This window comes from Hydractinia symbiolongicarpus, chromosome 9 (genome assembly GCF_029227915.1).
Source record: "Hydractinia symbiolongicarpus strain clone_291-10 chromosome 9, HSymV2.1, whole genome shotgun sequence".
NCBI classification, from domain to species: domain Eukaryota; kingdom Metazoa; phylum Cnidaria; class Hydrozoa; order Anthoathecata; family Hydractiniidae; genus Hydractinia; species Hydractinia symbiolongicarpus.
Genome location: NC_079883.1, coordinates 7,487,222 through 7,512,558, shown reverse-complemented (window position 1 = coordinate 7,512,558; position 25,337 = coordinate 7,487,222). Strand labels below are relative to the sequence as shown.

General features: G+C 40.4%; 12 non-coding genes across 12 annotated transcripts; 4 read left to right on the top strand and 8 right to left on the bottom strand.

The window, feature by feature from the left end:
• The first annotated feature begins 4,615 nt into the window (after positions 1-4,615).
• LOC130658671 (5S ribosomal RNA) lies at positions 4,616-4,734 on the top strand. The gene has a single exon (XR_008985884.1). It is a non-coding gene; the product is annotated as a 5S ribosomal RNA (ribosomal RNA).
• A 350-nt stretch (positions 4,735-5,084) lies between these two features.
• On the bottom strand, positions 5,085-5,249 carry LOC130659519 (U1 spliceosomal RNA). The gene has a single exon (XR_008986724.1). It is a non-coding gene; the product is annotated as a U1 spliceosomal RNA (small nuclear RNA).
• Positions 5,250-5,434: 185 nt separating this feature from the next.
• LOC130660577 (U2 spliceosomal RNA) lies at positions 5,435-5,626 on the bottom strand. The gene has a single exon (XR_008987774.1). It is a non-coding gene; the product is annotated as a U2 spliceosomal RNA (small nuclear RNA).
• A 4,865-nt stretch (positions 5,627-10,491) lies between these two features.
• On the top strand, positions 10,492-10,610 carry LOC130658659 (5S ribosomal RNA). Its single transcript, XR_008985872.1, has one exon. It is a non-coding gene; the product is annotated as a 5S ribosomal RNA (ribosomal RNA).
• Positions 10,611-10,960: 350 nt separating this feature from the next.
• On the bottom strand, positions 10,961-11,125 carry LOC130659518 (U1 spliceosomal RNA). The gene has a single exon (XR_008986723.1). It is a non-coding gene; the product is annotated as a U1 spliceosomal RNA (small nuclear RNA).
• A 185-nt stretch (positions 11,126-11,310) lies between these two features.
• LOC130660576 (U2 spliceosomal RNA) lies at positions 11,311-11,502 on the bottom strand. Its single transcript, XR_008987773.1, has one exon. It is a non-coding gene; the product is annotated as a U2 spliceosomal RNA (small nuclear RNA).
• Positions 11,503-16,367: 4,865 nt separating this feature from the next.
• On the top strand, positions 16,368-16,486 carry LOC130658647 (5S ribosomal RNA). The gene has a single exon (XR_008985860.1). It is a non-coding gene; the product is annotated as a 5S ribosomal RNA (ribosomal RNA).
• A 350-nt stretch (positions 16,487-16,836) lies between these two features.
• On the bottom strand, positions 16,837-17,001 carry LOC130659517 (U1 spliceosomal RNA). Its single transcript, XR_008986721.1, has one exon. It is a non-coding gene; the product is annotated as a U1 spliceosomal RNA (small nuclear RNA).
• A 185-nt stretch (positions 17,002-17,186) lies between these two features.
• On the bottom strand, positions 17,187-17,378 carry LOC130660574 (U2 spliceosomal RNA). Its single transcript, XR_008987772.1, has one exon. It is a non-coding gene; the product is annotated as a U2 spliceosomal RNA (small nuclear RNA).
• Positions 17,379-22,242: 4,864 nt separating this feature from the next.
• On the top strand, positions 22,243-22,361 carry LOC130658634 (5S ribosomal RNA). The gene has a single exon (XR_008985847.1). It is a non-coding gene; the product is annotated as a 5S ribosomal RNA (ribosomal RNA).
• Positions 22,362-22,711: 350 nt separating this feature from the next.
• Positions 22,712-22,877, bottom strand: LOC130660430 (U1 spliceosomal RNA). The gene has a single exon (XR_008987630.1). It is a non-coding gene; the product is annotated as a U1 spliceosomal RNA (small nuclear RNA).
• Positions 22,878-23,061: 184 nt separating this feature from the next.
• On the bottom strand, positions 23,062-23,253 carry LOC130660573 (U2 spliceosomal RNA). The gene has a single exon (XR_008987771.1). It is a non-coding gene; the product is annotated as a U2 spliceosomal RNA (small nuclear RNA).
• Positions 23,254-25,337: the final 2,084 nt, after the last annotated feature.

Below are 25,337 nucleotides of genomic sequence, written 5' to 3'. Positions count from 1 at the left end.
GTTTATCAACGCATTACGCCAGAACGTGCGCGCGCGTTACACAGTAGACCATGCAGCCGAAATGCGACAGTGCGACCCTGCCAGGAGTCGAACCTGGAATCCCCTGATTCGTAGTCAGATGCCTTATCCATTGGGCCACAGGGCGATGCTTATGACTTCGCCCCATCGTTATTTTGGCTTGCGCATTCGTTTTACTTACGACAGAATTCTTCGTGTTTGTAGCCATGAAAGAAAGGGACTTCTGTGAGTGAATTTTTTTACTGTGGTCTAATAAAAAAGTCGAAACGCAGTGCCCAATATATGAATTGCTCCTAATAGCCGGAAACAGGCCGTGTCGATGATGTAGGCCGACATACGCAACGCAAACCAAAGAACGCTTTATGAAAATCCTAACACGGGCGCGGAAGAAGCCCAAATTAACAGAGTAGATGTAATGCTGAAGACCTCAAACTCCAGCAGCTTCTCTTTCAGACTATTGCGTCGTGCTACAAATAAAAATTAACATGCTTTCGCATAGTCGCGGCTCCCAAAACGGACATTATACGATGTACAGAAACACACATTTCTGTTTTCGCGCCAAATCAATTCCCGGGAGTGGTACTTTTACGTCCGCATACTTCGCACCGTCTTAAATTATATCTCATTTACACGGTAATGTTTAGTATACTTCTACTGTGATAACAAGCATCGTTTATCGTTGGATTGTTGTAAGAAAACATTAAAAATGAGTGAAGCAGCTTCTCCAAAGAAAATCGCACCCAAGAAGAAACCTGCTGCAAAGAAGACAGCTGATCACCCTAAATATGTGGACATGATCAAGGCTGCTATCGCTACCCTAAAGGAACGCGGTGGTTCATCTCGCCAAGCTATTACAAAATATATTCATGCAAATTACAAAGTTGCTGAAAACTCAGATCATCATCTGAAAATGGCTCTTAAACGAGGAGTAACATCAGGCGATTTGATTCAAACTAAAGGCACTGGTGCTTCTGGATCATTCAAGCTAGGTCAGGTAAAAAAAGAAAAACCTAAGAAAAAGGCCGCAGCAAAAAAGCCAACGGCAAAGAAGCCTACTGCAAAGAAAAGTACACCAAAAAAGAAGCCAGCAAAGAAGAGCACGCCAAAGAAAGCAGCAAAGAAGCCTGCCACAAAGAAAGCCTCGGCTAAGAAACCAGCAGCTAAGAAACCCACAAAGAAGCCTGTTGCTAAAAAACCTGCAGCAAAGAAGGTCAAAAAGACTCCCAAAAAGGCAGCAAAGAAGACCGCAAAAAAATAATTTGTGTGTATCTGGCTATTACATTAACAAACGGCTATTTTTATAGCCACACATTTACAAAAAAACATTATCTTGGTACAAAGTTAAACTTGTTTAAGTCACTTAAACAGTTAAAAAAGAGTAATTTTAAGATTAGATTCCCTAAGTTTAAGTATTTTCGTTTTTAAATTTCTTATTTTCTTGCTTTTACTTTTCTTGCCCTTCATATTTTTAACATTGTCAAACTTTATGTAGCATAAAATTTTTATGTAGCATAAAATTTAAACAGAAAGCAGAACAAAGTTTGATATAAAAAGCTAGCCGTAATATTTTTTATGGATGTGTGGCTATAAAAATAGCCGTTTTTTGTTTGGTAAGATGCTTAGGCACGTTCCCCACGAATTCTTCTTGCCAACTGGATGTCTTTAGGCATGATTGTAACTCGTTTTGCGTGAATGGCACACAAGTTAGTATCCTCGAACAAGCCAACAAGGTACGCTTCAGAAGCCTCTTGCAGAGCCATAACGGCTGTGCTCTGGAATCGCAGATCTGTTTTGAAGTCCTGAGCAATTTCTCGCACAAGACGCTGGAAAGGCAACTTGCGGATCAAGAGCTCGGTTGACTTCTGGTATCTTCTGATTTCTCTGACAGCAACTGTACCAGGTCTGTAACGATGTGGTTTTTTCACTCCTCCAGTAGCTGGTGCGCTTTTCCTCGCAGCTTTAGTGGCGAGTTGTTTTCGTGGAGCCTTTCCTCCAGTAGATTTACGTGCAGTTTGCTTTGTACGAGCCATATTTTAAGAAGTCGATGTAGTACGGATACACAAGACGGTCTAAAATGCACTATCGCGCCAAAGTTTTATTTCTCATATTGATTGACAGCTAAGGTTCAAAACAAACCATTTGATTGGTGCTAAGAAAGTAATTTCTGATTGGCTGCATAATGACATTACGCTCATTACTTTAACATTTTTATAAAATCTGTGTTTTTTGGCTACGGGAAAACGGCTGTATCTTCTGATACACAAAAGCTTTTGACTTTTTTTTTTTTTAGTAAGTAGCAGAAGGTTTGGCGAATTCCAACGATGCCAAATTTATTGCCTTACTGAAACATTAAGACCACGAATTTTTAAAAAAACTACAGTTTTACTTAAAAAAATGTACAAAATGTTCGGAACATTTTGTAATGACGCAACTCTATTGGTTAATTAGGGTGTTTCCACGAGCAGTAGGTAATTTTATGGCCTCTTTTTAAAGCTGTCTGAATTCTGTTAACTCAAACGTTGTTTTTGTACTCGTTCTGTACGCAACTATATCAATATGTCTGGACGCGGAAAAGGAGGTAAAGGATTGGGAAAAGGAGGTGCTAAACGTCACCGAAAAATTCTTCGTGATAACATTCAGGGAATCACAAAACCTGCTATTCGACGTCTTGCTCGACGAGGTGGTGTCAAACGTATCTCTGGCCTTATCTATGAGGAAACCAGAGGTGTACTGAAGGTTTTCTTAGAGAATGTTATTCGTGATGCTGTAACCTACACAGAGCACGCTAAACGCAAGACCGTTACCGCTATGGATGTTGTTTATGCCTTAAAACGTCAAGGAAGAACTCTTTACGGATTCGGAGGTTAAGCGTTGTCATTGCTCAACAAAAACGGCTATTTTTATAGCCACAAATCTTTTAAAACATTACTTTGTGCACGCTTCCAAATTACACAATGTGTAAAGTCTTGTCACAGTTACATTTATTGCTATACGATACTATGTCATATATGACACAAAAAAAATTTAGAAATACTTTGTAGGGTTAATTTGCCTGGGAGTGTTTCCGTGAAAAGCTGGGTTAAGTTAAATGTAAGCAATAACATGGATCAATGTACTTGTCTTTTCTGCAAGTACAGCTAATAATACGTATGAAAAGTGAAGCTAATCCACACACACACATGGGGAAGTATTTTAAATGTAGGCTAGTGTTCTTAAGCACATTATTTAGAAGTTTTATTAACTTCGGTTAACTTGTAGTGACGCCAAGTAAATGTTTTTTTAAAGATGTGTGGTCTTAAAAAAGACCGTTTGTGTTTGGTAGACGTTGGTTTACTTGCTGCTTGTGTATTTTGTGACGGCTTTTGTTCCTTCACTGACTGCGTGTTTTGCAAGTTCTCCAGGCAAGAGAAGACGTACTGCGGTTTGAATTTCACGAGAAGAGATGGTCGACTTTTTGTTTTGAAGAGCCAAACGCGAAGCTTCGGAAGCAATGCGCTCAAAGATGTCGTTGACAAATGAGTTCATGATGCTCATAGCTTTGCTTGAAACTCCGACATCTGGGTGAACTTGTTTCAAAACATTGTAGATGTAAATAGCATAACTTTCCTTTCTCTTTCTCTTGCGTTTCTTTTCACCAGTTCCACCAATCTTTCCTCCTTTTTTGCCGGCTCTTTTTTCACCTTTCTTGGCTACTTTAGGTGCCTGTTTTCCTCCTTTAGCTGCTGCGTCAGACATGGTTAAAAATTTTTGCTACTTAACTTGTAAATAAGCATTAAACTGCAAGTCAAAACTTTTTGTTTATAAGTAAAAAAATCGGATCGAATTCGATCCGAAAACGCCGATACGCAATTTAATTGGTTAAAAAAAAAATCTTTTGTTTAATACTTAATTATGATTGGTTAAAAAAACATGATTTCGATCCTATTTTTATGATGAAAAAACGAGTAAAGTTTATTTCGTTAACACTTACGTTAAATATTCGTACGTTTTTGTATTAACTTACAAATCAAATCGCAGTTATGTCTGGACGTGGAAAAGGTGGAAAAGCTAAGGCTAAAGCCAAGACAAGATCCTCAAGAGCTGGACTTCAATTTCCAGTCGGTAGAGTGCATAGATTCCTTCGTAGAGGGCACTATGCTAACCGAATTGGATCTGGAGCACCAGTTTACTTAGCAGCCGTCTTGGAATATTTATCTGCTGAGATATTGGAGTTGGCTGGTAACGCAGCAAGAGACAACAAAAAAGCTAGGATTATTCCAAGACATTTACAATTGGCTGTTCGTAATGATGAAGAATTAAACAAACTTTTGAGCGGTGTAACCATTGCAGCTGGTGGTGTTTTGCCAAACATTCAAGCTGTCTTACTCCCAAAGAAGAACGACAAAGGACAGAAGAAGTAAACCGCTACACTCAGAAAACAACGGCTATTTTTATAGCCACACATCTTTAAAAAAACATTGTTTTTTTCACAAAACTATAACCTTAAAGTCTAATAGATAATCCATGCATACGCCTTGTCCTAAGTAACTCAAAGAAATTAAATAAAAAAATTTGATCACAACGTCAAAATAAATTGCACGTATTTGCCCCTACTAATGTCTACGGCCATACCACGATGAACACACCCGTTCTCGTCTGATCACGGAAGTTAAGCATCGTCGGGCCGGGATAGTACTTGGATGGGGGACCGCCTGGGAACTCCCGGTGTCGTAGGCTTTTCATTTTCATTTGTTGCCTTTTCATTTCAATGGTGCTGTGATATATTTCTTGTTATAACAATTAAGGAACGTGGCGGTTGTTGAAAGTGTTTCCTATGACATTTTCCTACGACATTTTCAGGTGATAGTACGAGAAAAAAGAGCTTTCAAATGCATACAAACTCGATCTATTGCCGATCATCCAATAACCCTGACGGAATGGCAAATAAAATAAAATTCCGCCGCCTTCCGAGGACTTATATCGCAATCACGTTTCGTAACAGCCAAGCGAGGTTTTACCTTAGCGTTTAAGTCACCACCGACATTTGGCCGCGCAACTTTTCTAAGCTCATTCATTTTGACTTAAGGAGGGGGCGAGCGCGGACGCAGGCCCCCACTACCAGAAATTGTACGGTCGAGTTACTGACGTTTGCAGTAATCGCAGAGGTCAGCCCAAGCGTAGTGCAATGCAAGAGCCTCACTCTGGAAGAAAACCCTCATTGATCAGTCTTTACTTCCCCGTCAGGTAAGTATGAGTTGGAACTGCACCGTAGCATGAGGGTACCCTTCAAAGTTTGTTAATGCTTGTGGCTTGAGTGTGTTATAAACTGCCGTGTCGCGGGGCATAGGCTGTATTCTCCCCCAGTGTACGCGTTTTGTTCCCGCCGTAGACTATGCAGAGTGCCGTCGGAAAGAGGACTGCTATTATTCTTTTATTGCTTATGTGGGCCGCCATCGGTAATAGTGCAACACCAAGGCAACCCGTGGTCACGGCGTGAATGAATCCACCTCCATGACCCAAGGCCAAAAATCAGATTAATATACTGACCATTCAGAGAATGGCCTACCAGATATTAAACTGATAAGAACAGATACTACACTTGATCTTAGCCATTAGGCCGAGAAGCGATAAAGAACAGGCGTTGCCATGATAGGCATCGTCCACACACCGTAACTGCTTGTGGAGCATGTCACGTTACTGTAAAGCTTACAACTGTCACCGCGTACGGATGGACGGCGACATAGTAAAAATCACGGCTGTTGATTTAGCCGTAGGATGGAGAGCGACTGTAGCGAGTGGATGGTAACTTACATGAATGCTAACAAAGGCGACGATACTAAGTGCGTGATATTACTTTCCAATATGACTGCGTACATTCCGTTTATCAACGCATTACGCCAGAACGTGCGCGCGCGTTACACAGTAGACCATGCAGCCGAAATGCGACAGTGCGACCCTGCCAGGAGTCGAACCTGGAATCCCCTGATTCGTAGTCAGATGCCTTATCCATTGGGCCACAGGGCGATGCTTATGACTTCGCCCCATCGTTATTTTGGCTTGCGCATTCGTTTTACTTACGACAGAATTCTTCGTGTTTGTAGCCATGAAAGAAAGGGACTTCTGTGAGTGAATTTTTTTACTGTGGTCTAATAAAAAAGTCGAAACGCAGTGCCCAATATATGAATTGCTCCTAATAGCCGGAAACAGGCCGTGTCGATGATGTAGGCCGACATACGCAACGCAAACCAAAGAACGCTTTATGAAAATCCTAACACGGGCGCGGAAGAAGCCCAAATTAACAGAGTAGATGTAATGCTGAAGACCTCAAACTCCAGCAGCTTCTCTTTCAGACTATTGCGTCGTGCTACAAATAAAAATTAACATGCTTTCGCATAGTCGCGGCTCCCAAAACGGACATTATACGATGTACAGAAACACACATTTCTGTTTTCGCGCCAAATCAATTCCCGGGAGTGGTACTTTTACGTCCGCATACTTCGCACCGTCTTAAATTATATCTCATTTACACGGTAATGTTTAGTATACTTCTACTGTGATAACAAGCATCGTTTATCGTTGGATTGTTGTAAGAAAACATTAAAAATGAGTGAAGCAGCTTCTCCAAAGAAAATCGCACCCAAGAAGAAACCTGCTGCAAAGAAGACAGCTGATCACCCTAAATATGTGGACATGATCAAGGCTGCTATCGCTACCCTAAAGGAACGCGGTGGTTCATCTCGCCAAGCTATTACAAAATATATTCATGCAAATTACAAAGTTGCTGAAAACTCAGATCATCATCTGAAAATGGCTCTTAAACGAGGAGTAACATCAGGCGATTTGATTCAAACTAAAGGCACTGGTGCTTCTGGATCATTCAAGCTAGGTCAGGTAAAAAAAGAAAAACCTAAGAAAAAGGCCGCAGCAAAAAAGCCAACGGCAAAGAAGCCTACTGCAAAGAAAAGTACACCAAAAAAGAAGCCAGCAAAGAAGAGCACGCCAAAGAAAGCAGCAAAGAAGCCTGCCACAAAGAAAGCCTCGGCTAAGAAACCAGCAGCTAAGAAACCCACAAAGAAGCCTGTTGCTAAAAAACCTGCAGCAAAGAAGGTCAAAAAGACTCCCAAAAAGGCAGCAAAGAAGACCGCAAAAAAATAATTTGTGTGTATCTGGCTATTACATTAACAAACGGCTATTTTTATAGCCACACATTTACAAAAAAACATTATCTTGGTACAAAGTTAAACTTGTTTAAGTCACTTAAACAGTTAAAAAAGAGTAATTTTAAGATTAGATTCCCTAAGTTTAAGTATTTTCGTTTTTAAATTTCTTATTTTCTTGCTTTTACTTTTCTTGCCCTTCATATTTTTAACATTGTCAAACTTTATGTAGCATAAAATTTTTATGTAGCATAAAATTTAAACAGAAAGCAGAACAAAGTTTGATATAAAAAGCTAGCCGTAATATTTTTTATGGATGTGTGGCTATAAAAATAGCCGTTTTTTGTTTGGTAAGATGCTTAGGCACGTTCCCCACGAATTCTTCTTGCCAACTGGATGTCTTTAGGCATGATTGTAACTCGTTTTGCGTGAATGGCACACAAGTTAGTATCCTCGAACAAGCCAACAAGGTACGCTTCAGAAGCCTCTTGCAGAGCCATAACGGCTGTGCTCTGGAATCGCAGATCTGTTTTGAAGTCCTGAGCAATTTCTCGCACAAGACGCTGGAAAGGCAACTTGCGGATCAAGAGCTCGGTTGACTTCTGGTATCTTCTGATTTCTCTGAGAGCAACTGTACCAGGTCTGTAACGATGTGGTTTTTTCACTCCTCCAGTAGCTGGTGCGCTTTTCCTCGCAGCTTTAGTGGCGAGTTGTTTTCGTGGAGCCTTTCCTCCAGTAGATTTACGTGCAGTTTGCTTTGTACGAGCCATATTTTAAGAAGTCGATGTAGTACGGATACACAAGACGGTCTAAAATGCACTATCGCGCCAAAGTTTTATTTCTCATATTGATTGACAGCTAAGGTTCAAAACAAACCATTTGATTGGTGCTAAGAAAGTAATTTCTGATTGGCTGCATAATGACATTACGCTCATTACTTTAACATTTTTATAAAATCTGTGTTTTTTGGCTACGGGAAAACGGCTGTATCTTCTGATACACAAAAGCTTTTGACTTTTTTTTTTTTTAGTAAGTAGCAGAAGGTTTGGCGAATTCCAACGATGCCAAATTTATTGCCTTACTGAAACATTAAGACCACGAATTTTTAAAAAAACTACAGTTTTACTTAAAAAAATGTACAAAATGTTCGGAACATTTTGTAATGACGCAACTCTATTGGTTAATTAGGGTGTTTCCACGAGCAGTAGGTAATTTTATGGCCTCTTTTTAAAGCTGTCTGAATTCTGTTAACTCAAACGTTGTTTTTGTACTCGTTCTGTACGCAACTATATCAATATGTCTGGACGCGGAAAAGGAGGTAAAGGATTGGGAAAAGGAGGTGCTAAACGTCACCGAAAAATTCTTCGTGATAACATTCAGGGAATCACAAAACCTGCTATTCGACGTCTTGCTCGACGAGGTGGTGTCAAACGTATCTCTGGCCTTATCTATGAGGAAACCAGAGGTGTACTGAAGGTTTTCTTAGAGAATGTTATTCGTGATGCTGTAACCTACACAGAGCACGCTAAACGCAAGACCGTTACCGCTATGGATGTTGTTTATGCCTTAAAACGTCAAGGAAGAACTCTTTACGGATTCGGAGGTTAAGCGTTGTCATTGCTCAACAAAAACGGCTATTTTTATAGCCACAAATCTTTTAAAACATTACTTTGTGCACGCTTCCAAATTACACAATGTGTAAAGTCTTGTCACAGTTACATTTATTGCTATACGATACTATGTCATATATGACACAAAAAAAATTTAGAAATACTTTGTAGGGTTAATTTGCCTGGGAGTGTTTCCGTGAAAAGCTGGGTTAAGTTAAATGTAAGCAATAACATGGATCAATGTACTTGTCTTTTCTGCAAGTACAGCTAATAATACGTATGAAAAGTGAAGCTAATCCACACACACACATGGGGAAGTATTTTAAATGTAGGCTAGTGTTCTTAAGCACATTATTTAGAAGTTTTATTAACTTCGGTTAACTTGTAGTGACGCCAAGTAAATGTTTTTTTAAAGATGTGTGGTCTTAAAAAAGACCGTTTGTGTTTGGTAGACGTTGGTTTACTTGCTGCTTGTGTATTTTGTGACGGCTTTTGTTCCTTCACTGACTGCGTGTTTTGCAAGTTCTCCAGGCAAGAGAAGACGTACTGCGGTTTGAATTTCACGAGAAGAGATGGTCGACTTTTTGTTTTGAAGAGCCAAACGCGAAGCTTCGGAAGCAATGCGCTCAAAGATGTCGTTGACAAATGAGTTCATGATGCTCATAGCTTTGCTTGAAACTCCGACATCTGGGTGAACTTGTTTCAAAACATTGTAGATGTAAATAGCATAACTTTCCTTTCTCTTTCTCTTGCGTTTCTTTTCACCAGTTCCACCAATCTTTCCTCCTTTTTTGCCGGCTCTTTTTTCACCTTTCTTGGCTACTTTAGGTGCCTGTTTTCCTCCTTTAGCTGCTGCGTCAGACATGGTTAAAAATTTTTGCTACTTAACTTGTAAATAAGCATTAAACTGCAAGTCAAAACTTTTTGTTTATAAGTAAAAAAATCGGATCGAATTCGATCCGAAAACGCCGATACGCAATTTAATTGGTTAAAAAAAAAATCTTTTGTTTAATACTTAATTATGATTGGTTAAAAAAACATGATTTCGATCCTATTTTTATGATGAAAAAACGAGTAACGTTTATTTCGTTAACACTTACGTTAAATATTCGTACGTTTTTGTATTAACTTACAAATCAAATCGCAGTTATGTCTGGACGTGGAAAAGGTGGAAAAGCTAAGGCTAAAGCCAAGACAAGATCCTCAAGAGCTGGACTTCAATTTCCAGTCGGTAGAGTGCATAGATTCCTTCGTAGAGGGCACTATGCTAACCGAATTGGATCTGGAGCACCAGTTTACTTAGCAGCCGTCTTGGAATATTTATCTGCTGAGATATTGGAGTTGGCTGGTAACGCAGCAAGAGACAACAAAAAAGCTAGGATTATTCCAAGACATTTACAATTGGCTGTTCGTAATGATGAAGAATTAAACAAACTTTTGAGCGGTGTAACCATTGCAGCTGGTGGTGTTTTGCCAAACATTCAAGCTGTCTTACTCCCAAAGAAGAACGACAAAGGACAGAAGAAGTAAACCGCTACACTCAGAAAACAACGGCTATTTTTATAGCCACACATCTTTAAAAAAACATTGTTTTTTTCACAAAACTATAACCTTAAAGTCTAATAGATAATCCATGCATACGCCTTGTCCTAAGTAACTCAAAGAAATTAAATAAAAAAATTTGATCACAACGTCAAAATAAATTGCACGTATTTGCCCCTACTAATGTCTACGGCCATACCACGATGAACACACCCGTTCTCGTCTGATCACGGAAGTTAAGCATCGTCGGGCCGGGATAGTACTTGGATGGGGGACCGCCTGGGAACTCCCGGTGTCGTAGGCTTTTCATTTTCATTTGTTGCCTTTTCATTTCAATGGTGCTGTGATATATTTCTTGTTATAACAATTAAGGAACGTGGCGGTTGTTGAAAGTGTTTCCTATGACATTTTCCTACGACATTTTCAGGTGATAGTACGAGAAAAAAGAGCTTTCAAATGCATACAAACTCGATCTATTGCCGATCATCCAATAACCCTGACGGAATGGCAAATAAAATAAAATTCCGCCGCCTTCCGAGGACTTATATCGCAATCACGTTTCGTAACAGCCAAGCGAGGTTTTACCTTAGCGTTTAAGTCACCACCGACATTTGGCCGCGCAACTTTTCTAAGCTCATTCATTTTGACTTAAGGAGGGGGCGAGCGCGGACGCAGGCCCCCACTACCAGAAATTGTACGGTCGAGTTACTGACGTTTGCAGTAATCGCAGAGGTCAGCCCAAGCGTAGTGCAATGCAAGAGCCTCACTCTGGAAGAAAACCCTCATTGATCAGTCTTTACTTCCCCGTCAGGTAAGTATGAGTTGGAACTGCACCGTAGCATGAGGGTACCCTTCAAAGTTTGTTAATGCTTGTGGCTTGAGTGTGTTATAAACTGCCGTGTCGCGGGGCATAGGCTGTATTCTCCCCCAGTGTACGCGTTTTGTTCCCGCCGTAGACTATGCAGAGTGCCGTCGGAAAGAGGACTGCTATTATTCTTTTATTGCTTATGTGGGCCGCCATCGGTAATAGTGCAACACCAAGGCAACCCGTGGTCACGGCGTGAATGAATCCACCTCCATGACCCAAGGCCAAAAATCAGATTAATATACTGACCATTCAGAGAATGGCCTACCAGATATTAAACTGATAAGAACAGATACTACACTTGATCTTAGCCATTAGGCCGAGAAGCGATAAAGAACAAGCGTTGCCATGATAGGCATCGTCCACACACCGTAACTGCTTGTGGAGCATGTCACGTTACTGTAAAGCTTACAACTGTCACCGCGTACGGATGGACGGCGACATAGTAAAAATCACGGCTGTTGATTTAGCCGTAGGATGGAGAGCGACTGTAGCGAGTGGATGGTAACTTACATGAATGCTAACAAAGGCGACGATACTAAGTGCGTGATATTACTTTCCAATATGACTGCGTACATTCCGTTTATCAACGCATTACGCCAGAACGTGCGCGCGCGTTACACAGTAGACCATGCAGCCGAAATGCGACAGTGCGACCCTGCCAGGAGTCGAACCTGGAATCCCCTGATTCGTAGTCAGATGCCTTATCCATTGGGCCACAGGGCGATGCTTATGACTTCGCCCCATCGTTATTTTGGCTTGCGCATTCGTTTTACTTACGACAGAATTCTTCGTGTTTGTAGCCATGAAAGAAAGGGACTTCTGTGAGTGAATTTTTTTACTGTGGTCTAATAAAAAAGTCGAAACGCAGTGCCCAATATATGAATTGCTCCTAATAGCCGGAAACAGGCCGTGTCGATGATGTAGGCCGACATACGCAACGCAAACCAAAGAACGCTTTATGAAAATCCTAACACGGGCGCGGAAGAAGCCCAAATTAACAGAGTAGATGTAATGCTGAAGACCTCAAACTCCAGCAGCTTCTCTTTCAGACTATTGCGTCGTGCTACAAATAAAAATTAACATGCTTTCGCATAGTCGCGGCTCCCAAAACGGACATTATACGATGTACAGAAACACACATTTCTGTTTTCGCGCCAAATCAATTCCCGGGAGTGGTACTTTTACGTCCGCATACTTCGCACCGTCTTAAATTATATCTCATTTACACGGTAATGTTTAGTATACTTCTACTGTGATAACAAGCATCGTTTATCGTTGGATTGTTGTAAGAAAACATTAAAAATGAGTGAAGCAGCTTCTCCAAAGAAAATCGCACCCAAGAAGAAACCTGCTGCAAAGAAGACAGCTGATCACCCTAAATATGTGGACATGATCAAGGCTGCTATCGCTACCCTAAAGGAACGCGGTGGTTCATCTCGCCAAGCTATTACAAAATATATTCATGCAAATTACAAAGTTGCTGAAAACTCAGATCATCATCTGAAAATGGCTCTTAAACGAGGAGTAACATCAGGCGATTTGATTCAAACTAAAGGCACTGGTGCTTCTGGATCATTCAAGCTAGGTCAGGTAAAAAAAGAAAAACCTAAGAAAAAGGCCGCAGCAAAAAAGCCAACGGCAAAGAAGCCTACTGCAAAGAAAAGTACACCAAAAAAGAAGCCAGCAAAGAAGAGCACGCCAAAGAAAGCAGCAAAGAAGCCTGCCACAAAGAAAGCCTCGGCTAAGAAACCAGCAGCTAAGAAACCCACAAAGAAGCCTGTTGCTAAAAAACCTGCAGCAAAGAAGGTCAAAAAGACTCCCAAAAAGGCAGCAAAGAAGACCGCAAAAAAATAATTTGTGTGTATCTGGCTATTACATTAACAAACGGCTATTTTTATAGCCACACATTTACAAAAAAACATTATCTTGGTACAAAGTTAAACTTGTTTAAGTCACTTAAACAGTTAAAAAAGAGTAATTTTAAGATTAGATTCCCTAAGTTTAAGTATTTTCGTTTTTAAATTTCTTATTTTCTTGCTTTTACTTTTCTTGCCCTTCATATTTTTAACATTGTCAAACTTTATGTAGCATAAAATTTTTATGTAGCATAAAATTTAAACAGAAAGCAGAACAAAGTTTGATATAAAAAGCTAGCCGTAATATTTTTTATGGATGTGTGGCTATAAAAATAGCCGTTTTTTGTTTGGTAAGATGCTTAGGCACGTTCCCCACGAATTCTTCTTGCCAACTGGATGTCTTTAGGCATGATTGTAACTCGTTTTGCGTGAATGGCACACAAGTTAGTATCCTCGAACAAGCCAACAAGGTACGCTTCAGAAGCCTCTTGCAGAGCCATAACGGCTGTGCTCTGGAATCGCAGATCTGTTTTGAAGTCCTGAGCAATTTCTCGCACAAGACGCTGGAAAGGCAACTTGCGGATCAAGAGCTCGGTTGACTTCTGGTATCTTCTGATTTCTCTGAGAGCAACTGTACCAGGTCTGTAACGATGTGGTTTTTTCACTCCTCCAGTAGCTGGTGCGCTTTTCCTCGCAGCTTTAGTGGCGAGTTGTTTTCGTGGAGCCTTTCCTCCAGTAGATTTACGTGCAGTTTGCTTTGTACGAGCCATATTTTAAGAAGTCGATGTAGTACGGATACACAAGACGGTCTAAAATGCACTATCGCGCCAAAGTTTTATTTCTCATATTGATTGACAGCTAAGGTTCAAAACAAACCATTTGATTGGTGCTAAGAAAGTAATTTCTGATTGGCTGCATAATGACATTACGCTCATTACTTTAACATTTTTATAAAATCTGTGTTTTTTGGCTACGGGAAAACGGCTGTATCTTCTGATACACAAAAGCTTTTGACTTTTTTTTTTTTTAGTAAGTAGCAGAAGGTTTGGCGAATTCCAACGATGCCAAATTTATTGCCTTACTGAAACATTAAGACCACGAATTTTTAAAAAAACTACAGTTTTACTTAAAAAAATGTACAAAATGTTCGGAACATTTTGTAATGACGCAACTCTATTGGTTAATTAGGGTGTTTCCACGAGCAGTAGGTAATTTTATGGCCTCTTTTTAAAGCTGTCTGAATTCTGTTAACTCAAACGTTGTTTTTGTACTCGTTCTGTACGCAACTATATCAATATGTCTGGACGCGGAAAAGGAGGTAAAGGATTGGGAAAAGGAGGTGCTAAACGTCACCGAAAAATTCTTCGTGATAACATTCAGGGAATCACAAAACCTGCTATTCGACGTCTTGCTCGACGAGGTGGTGTCAAACGTATCTCTGGCCTTATCTATGAGGAAACCAGAGGTGTACTGAAGGTTTTCTTAGAGAATGTTATTCGTGATGCTGTAACCTACACAGAGCACGCTAAACGCAAGACCGTTACCGCTATGGATGTTGTTTATGCCTTAAAACGTCAAGGAAGAACTCTTTACGGATTCGGAGGTTAAGCGTTGTCATTGCTCAACAAAAACGGCTATTTTTATAGCCACAAATCTTTTAAAACATTACTTTGTGCACGCTTCCAAATTACACAATGTGTAAAGTCTTGTCACAGTTACATTTATTGCTATACGATACTATGTCATATATGACACAAAAAAAATTTAGAAATACTTTGTAGGGTTAATTTGCCTGGGAGTGTTTCCGTGAAAAGCTGGGTTAAGTTAAATGTAAGCAATAACATGGATCAATGTACTTGTCTTTTCTGCAAGTACAGCTAATAATACGTATGAAAAGTGAAGCTAATCCACACACACACATGGGGAAGTATTTTAAATGTAGGCTAGTGTTCTTAAGCACATTATTTAGAAGTTTTATTAACTTCGGTTAACTTGTAGTGACGCCAAGTAAATGTTTTTTTAAAGATGTGTGGTCTTAAAAAAGACCGTTTGTGTTTGGTAGACGTTGGTTTACTTGCTGCTTGTGTATTTTGTGACGGCTTTTGTTCCTTCACTGACTGCGTGTTTTGCAAGTTCTCCAGGCAAGAGAAGACGTACTGCGGTTTGAATTTCACGAGAAGAGATGGTCGACTTTTTGTTTTGAAGAGCCAAACGCGAAGCTTCGGAAGCAATGCGCTCAAAGATGTCGTTGACAAATGAGTTCATGATGCTCATAGCTTTGCTTGAAACTCCGACATCTGGGTGAACTTGTTTCAAAACATTGTAGATGTAAATAGCATAACTTTCCTTTCTCTTTCTCTTGCGTTTCTTTTCACCAGTTCCACCAATCTTTCCTCCTTTTTTGCCGGCTCTTTTTTCACCTTTCTTGGCTACTTTAGGTGCCTGTTTTCCTCCTTTAGCTGCTGCGTCAGACATGGTTAAAAATTTTTGCTACTTAACTTGTAAATAAGCATTAAACTGCAAGTCAAAACTTTTTGTTTATAAGTAAAAAAATCGGATCGAATTCGATCCGAAAACGCCGATACGCAATTTAATTGGTTAAAAAAAAAATCTTTTGTTTAATACTTAATTATGATTGGTTAAAAAAACATGATTTCGATCCTATTTTTATGATGAAAAAACGAGTAAAGTTTATTTCGTTAACACTTACGTTAAATATTCGTACGTTTTTGTATTAACTTACAAATCAAATCGCAGTTATGTCTGGACGTGGAAAAGGTGGAAAAGCTAAGGCTAAAGCCAAGACAAGATCCTCAAGAGCTGGACTTCAATTTCCAGTCGGTAGAGTGCATAGATTCCTTCGTAGAGGGCACTATGCTAACCGAATTGGATCTGGAGCACCAGTTTACTTAGCAGCCGTCTTGGAATATTTATCTGCTGAGATATTGGAGTTGGCTGGTAACGCAGCAAGAGACAACAAAAAAGCTAGGATTATTCCAAGACATTTACAATTGGCTGTTCGTAATGATGAAGAATTAAACAAACTTTTGAGCGGTGTAACCATTGCAGCTGGTGGTGTTTTGCCAAACATTCAAGCTGTCTTACTCCCAAAGAAGAACGACAAAGGACAGAAGAAGTAAACCGCTACACTCAGAAAACAACGGCTATTTTTATAGCCACACATCTTTAAAAAAACATTGTTTTTTTCACAAAACTATAACCTTAAAGTCTAATAGATAATCCATGCATACGCCTTGTCCTAAGTAACTCAAAGAAATTAAATAAAAAAATTTGATCACAACGTCAAAATAAATTGCACGTATTTGCCCCTACTAATGTCTACGGCCATACCACGATGAACACACCCGTTCTCGTCTGATCACGGAAGTTAAGCATCGTCGGGCCGGGATAGTACTTGGATGGGGGACCGCCTGGGAACTCCCGGTGTCGTAGGCTTTTCATTTTCATTTGTTGCCTTTTCATTTCAATGGTGCTGTGATATATTTCTTGTTATAACAATTAAGGAACGTGGCGGTTGTTGAAAGTGTTTCCTATGACATTTTCCTACGACATTTTCAGGTGATAGTACGAGAAAAAAGAGCTTTCAAATGCATACAAACTCGATCTATTGCCGATCATCCAATAACCCTGACGGAATGGCAAATAAAATAAAATTCCGCCGCCTTCCGAGGACTTATATCGCAATCACGTTTCGTAACAGCCAAGCGAGGTTTTACCTTAGCGTTTAAGTCACCACCGACATTTGGCCGCGCAACTTTTCTAAGCTCATTCATTTTGACTTAAGGAGGGGGCGAGCGCGGACGCAGGCCCCCACTACCAGAAATTGTACGGTCGAGTTACTGACGTTTGCAGTAATCGCAGAGGTCAGCCCAAGCGTAGTGCAATGCAAGAGCCTCACTCTGGAAGAAAACCCTCATTGATCAGTCTTTACTTCCCCGTCAGGTAAGTATGAGTTGGAACTGCACCGTAGCATGAGGGTACCCTTCAAAGTTTGTTAATGCTTGTGGCTTGAGTGTGTTATAAACTGCCGTGTCGCGGGGCATAGGCTGTATTCTCCCCCAGTGTACGCGTTTTGTTCCCGCCGTAGACTATGCAGAGTGCCGTCGGAAAGAGGACTGCTATTATTCTTTTATTGCTTATGTGGGCCGCCATCGGTAATAGTGCAACACCAAGGCAACCCGTGGTCACGGCGTGAATGAATCCACCTCCATGACCCAAGGCCAAAAATCAGATTAATATACTGACCATTCAGAGAATGGCCTACCAGATATTAAACTGATAAGAACAGATACTACACTTGATCTTAGCCATTAGGCCGAGAAGCGATAAAGAACAAGCGTTGCCATGATAGGCATCGTCCACACACCGTAACTGCTTGTGGAGCATGTCACGTTACTGTAAAGCTTACAACTGTCACCGCGTACGGATGGACGGCGACATAGTAAAAATCACGGCTGTTGATTTAGCCGTAGGATGGAGAGCGACTGTAGCGAGTGGATGGTAACTTACATGAATGCTAACAAAGGCGACGATACTAAGTGCGTGATATTACTTTCCAATATGACTGCGTACATTCCGTTTATCAACGCATTACGCCAGAACGTGCGCGCGCGTTACACAGTAGACCATGCAGCCGAAATGCGACAGTGCGACCCTGCCAGGAGTCGAACCTGGAATCCCCTGATTCGTAGTCAGATGCCTTATCCATTGGGCCACAGGGCGATGCTTATGACTTCGCCCCATCGTTATTTTGGCTTGCGCATTCGTTTTACTTACGACAGAATTCTTCGTGTTTGTAGCCATGAAAGAAAGGGACTTCTGTGAGTGAATTTTTTTACTGTGGTCTAATAAAAAAGTCGAAACGCAGTGCCCAATATATGAATTGCTCCTAATAGCCGGAAACAGGCCGTGTCGATGATGTAGGCCGACATACGCAACGCAAACCAAAGAACGCTTTATGAAAATCCTAACACGGGCGCGGAAGAAGCCCAAATTAACAGAGTAGATGTAATGCTGAAGACCTCAAACTCCAGCAGCTTCTCTTTCAGACTATTGCGTCGTGCTACAAATAAAAATTAACATGCTTTCGCATAGTCGCGGCTCCCAAAACGGACATTATACGATGTACAGAAACACACATTTCTGTTTTCGCGCCAAATCAATTCCCGGGAGTGGTACTTTTACGTCCGCATACTTCGCACCGTCTTAAATTATATCTCATTTACACGGTAATGTTTAGTATACTTCTACTGTGATAACAAGCATCGTTTATCGTTGGATTGTTGTAAGAAAACATTAAAAATGAGTGAAGCAGCTTCTCCAAAGAAAATCGCACCCAAGAAGAAACCTGCTGCAAAGAAGACAGCTGATCACCCTAAATATGTGGACATGATCAAGGCTGCTATCGCTACCCTAAAGGAACGCGGTGGTTCATCTCGCCAAGCTATTACAAAATATATTCATGCAAATTACAAAGTTGCTGAAAACTCAGATCATCATCTGAAAATGGCTCTTAAACGAGGAGTAACATCAGGCGATTTGATTCAAACTAAAGGCACTGGTGCTTCTGGATCATTCAAGCTAGGTCAGGTAAAAAAAGAAAAACCTAAGAAAAAGGCCGCAGCAAAAAAGCCAACGGCAAAGAAGCCTACTGCAAAGAAAAGTACACCAAAAAAGAAGCCAGCAAAGAAGAGCACGCCAAAGAAAGCAGCAAAGAAGCCTGCCACAAAGAAAGCCTCGGCTAAGAAACCAGCAGCTAAGAAACCCACAAAGAAGCCTGTTGCTAAAAAACCTGCAGCAAAGAAGGTCAAAAAGACTCCCAAAAAGGCAGCAAAGAAGACCGCAAAAAAATAATTTGTGTGTATCTGGCTATTACATTAACAAACGGCTATTTTTATAGCCACACATTTACAAAAAAACATTATCTTGGTACAAAGTTAAACTTGTTTAAGTCACTTAAACAGTTAAAAAAGAGTAATTTTAAGATTAGATTCCCTAAGTTTAAGTATTTTCGTTTTTAAATTTCTTATTTTCTTGCTTTTACTTTTCTTGCCCTTCATATTTTTAACATTGTCAAACTTTATGTAGCATAAAATTTTTATGTAGCATAAAATTTAAACAGAAAGCAGAACAAAGTTTGATATAAAAAGCTAGCCGTAATATTTTTTATGGATGTGTGGCTATAAAAATAGCCGTTTTTTGTTTGGTAAGATGCTTAGGCACGTTCCCCACGAATTCTTCTTGCCAACTGGATGTCTTTAGGCATGATTGTAACTCGTTTTGCGTGAATGGCACACAAGTTAGTATCCTCGAACAAGCCAACAAGGTACGCTTCAGAAGCCTCTTGCAGAGCCATAACGGCTGTGCTCTGGAATCGCAGATCTGTTTTGAAGTCCTGAGCAATTTCTCGCACAAGACGCTGGAAAGGCAACTTGCGGATCAAGAGCTCGGTTGACTTCTGGTATCTTCTGATTTCTCTGAGAGCAACTGTACCAGGTCTGTAACGATGTGGTTTTTTCACTCCTCCAGTAGCTGGTGCGCTTTTCCTCGCAGCTTTAGTGGCGAGTTGTTTTCGTGGAGCCTTTCCTCCAGTAGATTTACGTGCAGTTTGCTTTGTACGAGCCATATTTTAAGAAGTCGATGTAGTACGGATACACAAGACGGTCTAAAATGCACTATCGCGCCAAAGTTTTATTTCTCATATTGATTGACAGCTAAGGTTCAAAACAAACCATTTGATTGGTGCTAAGAAAGTAATTTCTGATTGGCTGCATAATGACATTACGCTCATTACTTTAACATTTTTATAAAATCTGTGTTTTTTGGCTACGGGAAAACGGCTGTATCTTCTGATACACAAAAGCTTTTGACTTTTTTTTTTTTTAGTAAGTAGCAGAAGGTTTGGCGAATTCCAACGATGCCAAATTTATTGCCTTACTGAAACATTAAGACCACGAATTTTTAAAAAAACTACAGTTTTACTTAAAAAAATGTACAAAATGTTCGGAACATTTTGTAATGACGCAACTCTATTGGTTAATTAGGGTGTTTCCACGAGCAGTAGGTAATTTTATGGCCTCTTTTTAAAGCTGTCTGAATTCTGTTAACTCAAACGTTGTTTTTGTACTCGTTCTGTACGCAACTATATCAATATGTCTGGACGCGGAAAAGGAGGTAAAGGATTGGGAAAAGGAGGTGCTAAACGTCACCGAAAAATTCTTCGTGATAACATTCAGGGAATCACAAAACCTGCTATTCGACGTCTTGCTCGACGAGGTGGTGTCAAACGTATCTCTGGCCTTATCTATGAGGAAACCAGAGGTGTACTGAAGGTTTTCTTAGAGAATGTTATTCGTGATGCTGTAACCTACACAGAGCACGCTAAACGCAAGACCGTTACCGCTATGGATGTTGTTTATGCCTTAAAACGTCAAGGAAGAACTCTTTACGGATTCGGAGGTTAAGCGTTGTCATTGCTCAACAAAAACGGCTATTTTTATAGCCACAAATCTTTTAAAACATTACTTTGTGCACGCTTCCAAATTACACAATGTGTAAAGTCTTGTCACAGTTACATTTATTGCTATACGATACTATGTCATATATGACACAAAAAAAATTTAGAAATACTTTGTAGGGTTAATTTGCCTGGGAGTGTTTCCGTGAAAAGCTGGGTTAAGTTAAATGTAAGCAATAACATGGATCAATGTACTTGTCTTTTCTGCAAGTACAGCTAATAATACGTATGAAAAGTGAAGCTAATCCACACACACACATGGGGAAGTATTTTAAATGTAGGCTAGTGTTCTTAAGCACATTATTTAGAAGTTTTATTAACTTCGGTTAACTTGTAGTGACGCCAAGTAAATGTTTTTTTAAAGATGTGTGGTCTTAAAAAAGACCGTTTGTGTTTGGTAGACGTTGGTTTACTTGCTGCTTGTGTATTTTGTGACGGCTTTTGTTCCTTCACTGACTGCGTGTTTTGCAAGTTCTCCAGGCAAGAGAAGACGTACTGCGGTTTGAATTTCACGAGAAGAGATGGTCGACTTTTTGTTTTGAAGAGCCAAACGCGAAGCTTCGGAAGCAATGCGCTCAAAGATGTCGTTGACAAATGAGTTCATGATGCTCATAGCTTTGCTTGAAACTCCGACATCTGGGTGAACTTGTTTCAAAACATTGTAGATGTAAATAGCATAACTTTCCTTTCTCTTTCTCTTGCGTTTCTTTTCACCAGTTCCACCAATCTTTCCTCCTTTTTTGCCGGCTCTTTTTTCACCTTTCTTGGCTACTTTAGGTGCCTGTTTTCCTCCTTTAGCTGCTGCGTCAGACATGGTTAAAAATTTTTGCTACTTAACTTGTAAATAAGCATTAAACTGCAAGTCAAAACTTTTTGTTTATAAGTAAAAAAATCGGATCGAATTCGATCCGAAAACGCCGATACGCAATTTAATTGGTTAAAAAAAAATCTTTTGTTTAATACTTAATTATGATTGGTTAAAAAAACATGATTTCGATCCTATTTTTATGATGAAAAAACGAGTAAAGTTTATTTCGTTAACACTTACGTTAAATATTCGTACGTTTTTGTATTAACTTACAAATCAAATCGCAGTTATGTCTGGACGTGGAAAAGGTGGAAAAGCTAAGGCTAAAGCCAAGACAAGATCCTCAAGAGCTGGACTTCAATTTCCAGTCGGTAGAGTGCATAGATTCCTTCGTAGAGGGCACTATGCTAACCGAATTGGATCTGGAGCACCAGTTTACTTAGCAGCCGTCTTGGAATATTTATCTGCTGAGATATTGGAGTTGGCTGGTAACGCAGCAAGAGACAACAAAAAAGCTAGGATTATTCCAAGACATTTACAATTGGCTGTTCGTAATGATGAAGAATTAAACAAACTTTTGAGCGGTGTAACCATTGCAGCTGGTGGTGTTTTGCCAAACATTCAAGCTGTCTTACTCCCAAAGAAGAACGACAAAGGACAGAAGAAGTAAACCGCTACACTCAGAAAACAACGGCTATTTTTATAGCCACACATCTTTAAAAAAACATTGTTTTTTTCACAAAACTATAACCTTAAAGTCTAATAGATAATCCATGCATACGCCTTGTCCTAAGTAACTCAAAGAAATTAAATAAAAAAATTTGATCACAACGTCAAAATAAATTGCACGTATTTGCCCCTACTAATGTCTACGGCCATACCACGATGAACACACCCGTTCTCGTCTGATCACGGAAGTTAAGCATCGTCGGGCCGGGATAGTACTTGGATGGGGGACCGCCTGGGAACTCCCGGTGTCGTAGGCTTTTCATTTTCATTTGTTGCCTTTTCATTTCAATGGTGCTGTGATATATTTCTTGTTATAACAATTAAGGAACGTGGCGGTTGTTGAAAGTGTTTCCTATGACATTTTCCTACGACATTTTCAGGTGATAGTACGAGAAAAAAGAGCTTTCAAATGCATACAAACTCGATCTATTGCCGATCATCCAATAACCCTGACGGAATGGCAAATAAAATAAAATTCCGCCGCCTTCCGAGGACTTATATCGCAATCACGTTTCGTAACAGCCAAGCGAGGTTTTACCTTAGCGTTTAAGTCACCACCGACATTTGGCCGCGCAACTTTTCTAAGCTCATTCATTTTGACTTAAGGAGGGGGCGAGCGCGGACGCAGGCCCCCACTACCAGAAATTGTACGGTCGAGTTACTGACGTTTTGCAGTAATCGCAGAGGTCAGCCCAAGCGTAGTGCAATGCAAGAGCCTCACTCTGGAAGAAAACCCTCATTGATCAGTCTTTACTTCCCCGTCAGGTAAGTATGAGTTGGAACTGCACCGTAGCATGAGGGTACCCTTCAAAGTTTGTTAATGCTTGTGGCTTGAGTGTGTTATAAACTGCCGTGTCGCGGGGCATAGGCTGTATTCTCCCCCAGTGTACGCGTTTTGTTCCCGCCGTAGACTATGCAGAGGCCGTCGGAAAGAGGACTGCTATTATTCTTTTATTGCTTATGTGGGCCGCCATCGGTAATAGTGCAACACCAAGGCAACCCGTGGTCACGGCGTGAATGAATCCACCTCCATGACCCAAGGCCAAAAATCAGATTAATATACTGACCATTCAGAGAATGGCCTACCAGATATTAAACTGATAAGAACAGATACTACACTTGATCTTAGCCATTAGGCCGAGAAGCGATAAAGAACAAGCGTTGCCATGATAGGCATCGTCCACACACCGTAACTGCTTGTGGAGCATGTCACGTTACTGTAAAGCTTACAACTGTCACCGCGTACGGATGGACGGCGACATAGTAAAAATCACGGCTGTTGATTTAGCCGTAGGATGGAGAGCGACTGTAGCGAGTGGATGGTAACTTACATGAATGCTAACAAAGGCGACGATACTAAGTGCGTGATATTACTTTCCAATATGACTGCGTACATTCCGTTTATCAACGCATTACGCCAGAACGTGCGCGCGCGTTACACAGTAGACCATGCAGCCGAAATGCGACAGTGCGACCCTGCCAGGAGTCGAACCTGGAATCCCCTGATTCGTAGTCAGATGCCTTATCCATTGGGCCACAGGGCGATGCTTATGACTTCGCCCCATCGTTATTTTGGCTTGCGCATTCGTTTTACTTACGACAGAATTCTTCGTGTTTGTAGCCATGAAAGAAAGGGACTTCTGTGAGTGAATTTTTTTACTGTGGTCTAATAAAAAAGTCGAAACGCAGTGCCCAATATATGAATTGCTCCTAATAGCCGGAAACAGGCCGTGTCGATGATGTAGGCCGACATACGCAACGCAAACCAAAGAACGCTTTATGAAAATCCTAACACGGGCGCGGAAGAAGCCCAAATTAACAGAGTAGATGTAATGCTGAAGACCTCAAACTCCAGCAGCTTCTCTTTCAGACTATTGCGTCGTGCTACAAATAAAAATTAACATGCTTTCGCATAGTCGCGGCTCCCAAAACGGACATTATACGATGTACAGAAACACACATTTCTGTTTTCGCGCCAAATCAATTCCCGGGAGTGGTACTTTTACGTCCGCATACTTCGCACCGTCTTAAATTATATCTCATTTACACGGTAATGTTTAGTATACTTCTACTGTGATAACAAGCATCGTTTATCGTTGGATTGTTGTAAGAAAACATTAAAAATGAGTGAAGCAGCTTCTCCAAAGAAAATCGCACCCAAGAAGAAACCTGCTGCAAAGAAGACAGCTGATCACCCTAAATATGTGGACATGATCAAGGCTGCTATCGCTACCCTAAAGGAACGCGGTGGTTCATCTCGCCAAGCTATTACAAAATATATTCATGCAAATTACAAAGTTGCTGAAAACTCAGATCATCATCTGAAAATGGCTCTTAAACGAGGAGTAACATCAGGCGATTTGATTCAAACTAAAGGCACTGGTGCTTCTGGATCATTCAAGCTAGGTCAGGTAAAAAAAGAAAAACCTAAGAAAAAGGCCGCAGCAAAAAAGCCAACGGCAAAGAAGCCTACTGCAAAGAAAAGTACACCAAAAAAGAAGCCAGCAAAGAAGAGCACGCCAAAGAAAGCAGCAAAGAAGCCTGCCACAAAGAAAGCCTCGGCTAAGAAACAGCAGCTAAGAAACCCACAAAGAAGCCTGTTGCTAAAAAACCTGCAGCAAAGAAGGTCAAAAAGACTCCCAAAAAGGCAGCAAAGAAGACCGCAAAAAAATAATTTGTGTGTATCTGGCTATTACATTAACAAACGGCTATTTTTATAGCCACACATTTACAAAAAAAACATTATCTTGGTACAAAGTTAAACTTGTTTAAGTCACTTAAACAGTTAAAAAAGAGTAATTTTAAGATTAGATTCCCTAAGTTTAAGTATTTTCGTTTTTAAATTTCTTATTTTCTTGCTTTTACTTTCTTGCCCTTCATATTTTTAACATTGTCAAACTTTATGTAGCATAAAATTTTTATGTAGCATAAAATTTAAACAGAAAGCAGAACAAAGTTTGATATAAAAAGCTAGCCGTAATATTTTTTATGATGTGTGGCTATAAAAATAGCCGTTTTTTGTTTGGTAAGATGCTTAGGCACGTTCCCACGAATTCTTCTTGCCAACTGGATGTCTTTAGGCATGATTGTAACTCGTTTTGCGTGAATGGCACACAAGTTAGTATCCTCGAACAAGCCAACAAGGTACGCTTCAGAAGCCTCTTGCAGAGCCATAACGGCTGTGCTCTGGAATCGCAGATCTGTTTTGAAGTCCTGAGCAATTTCTCGCACAA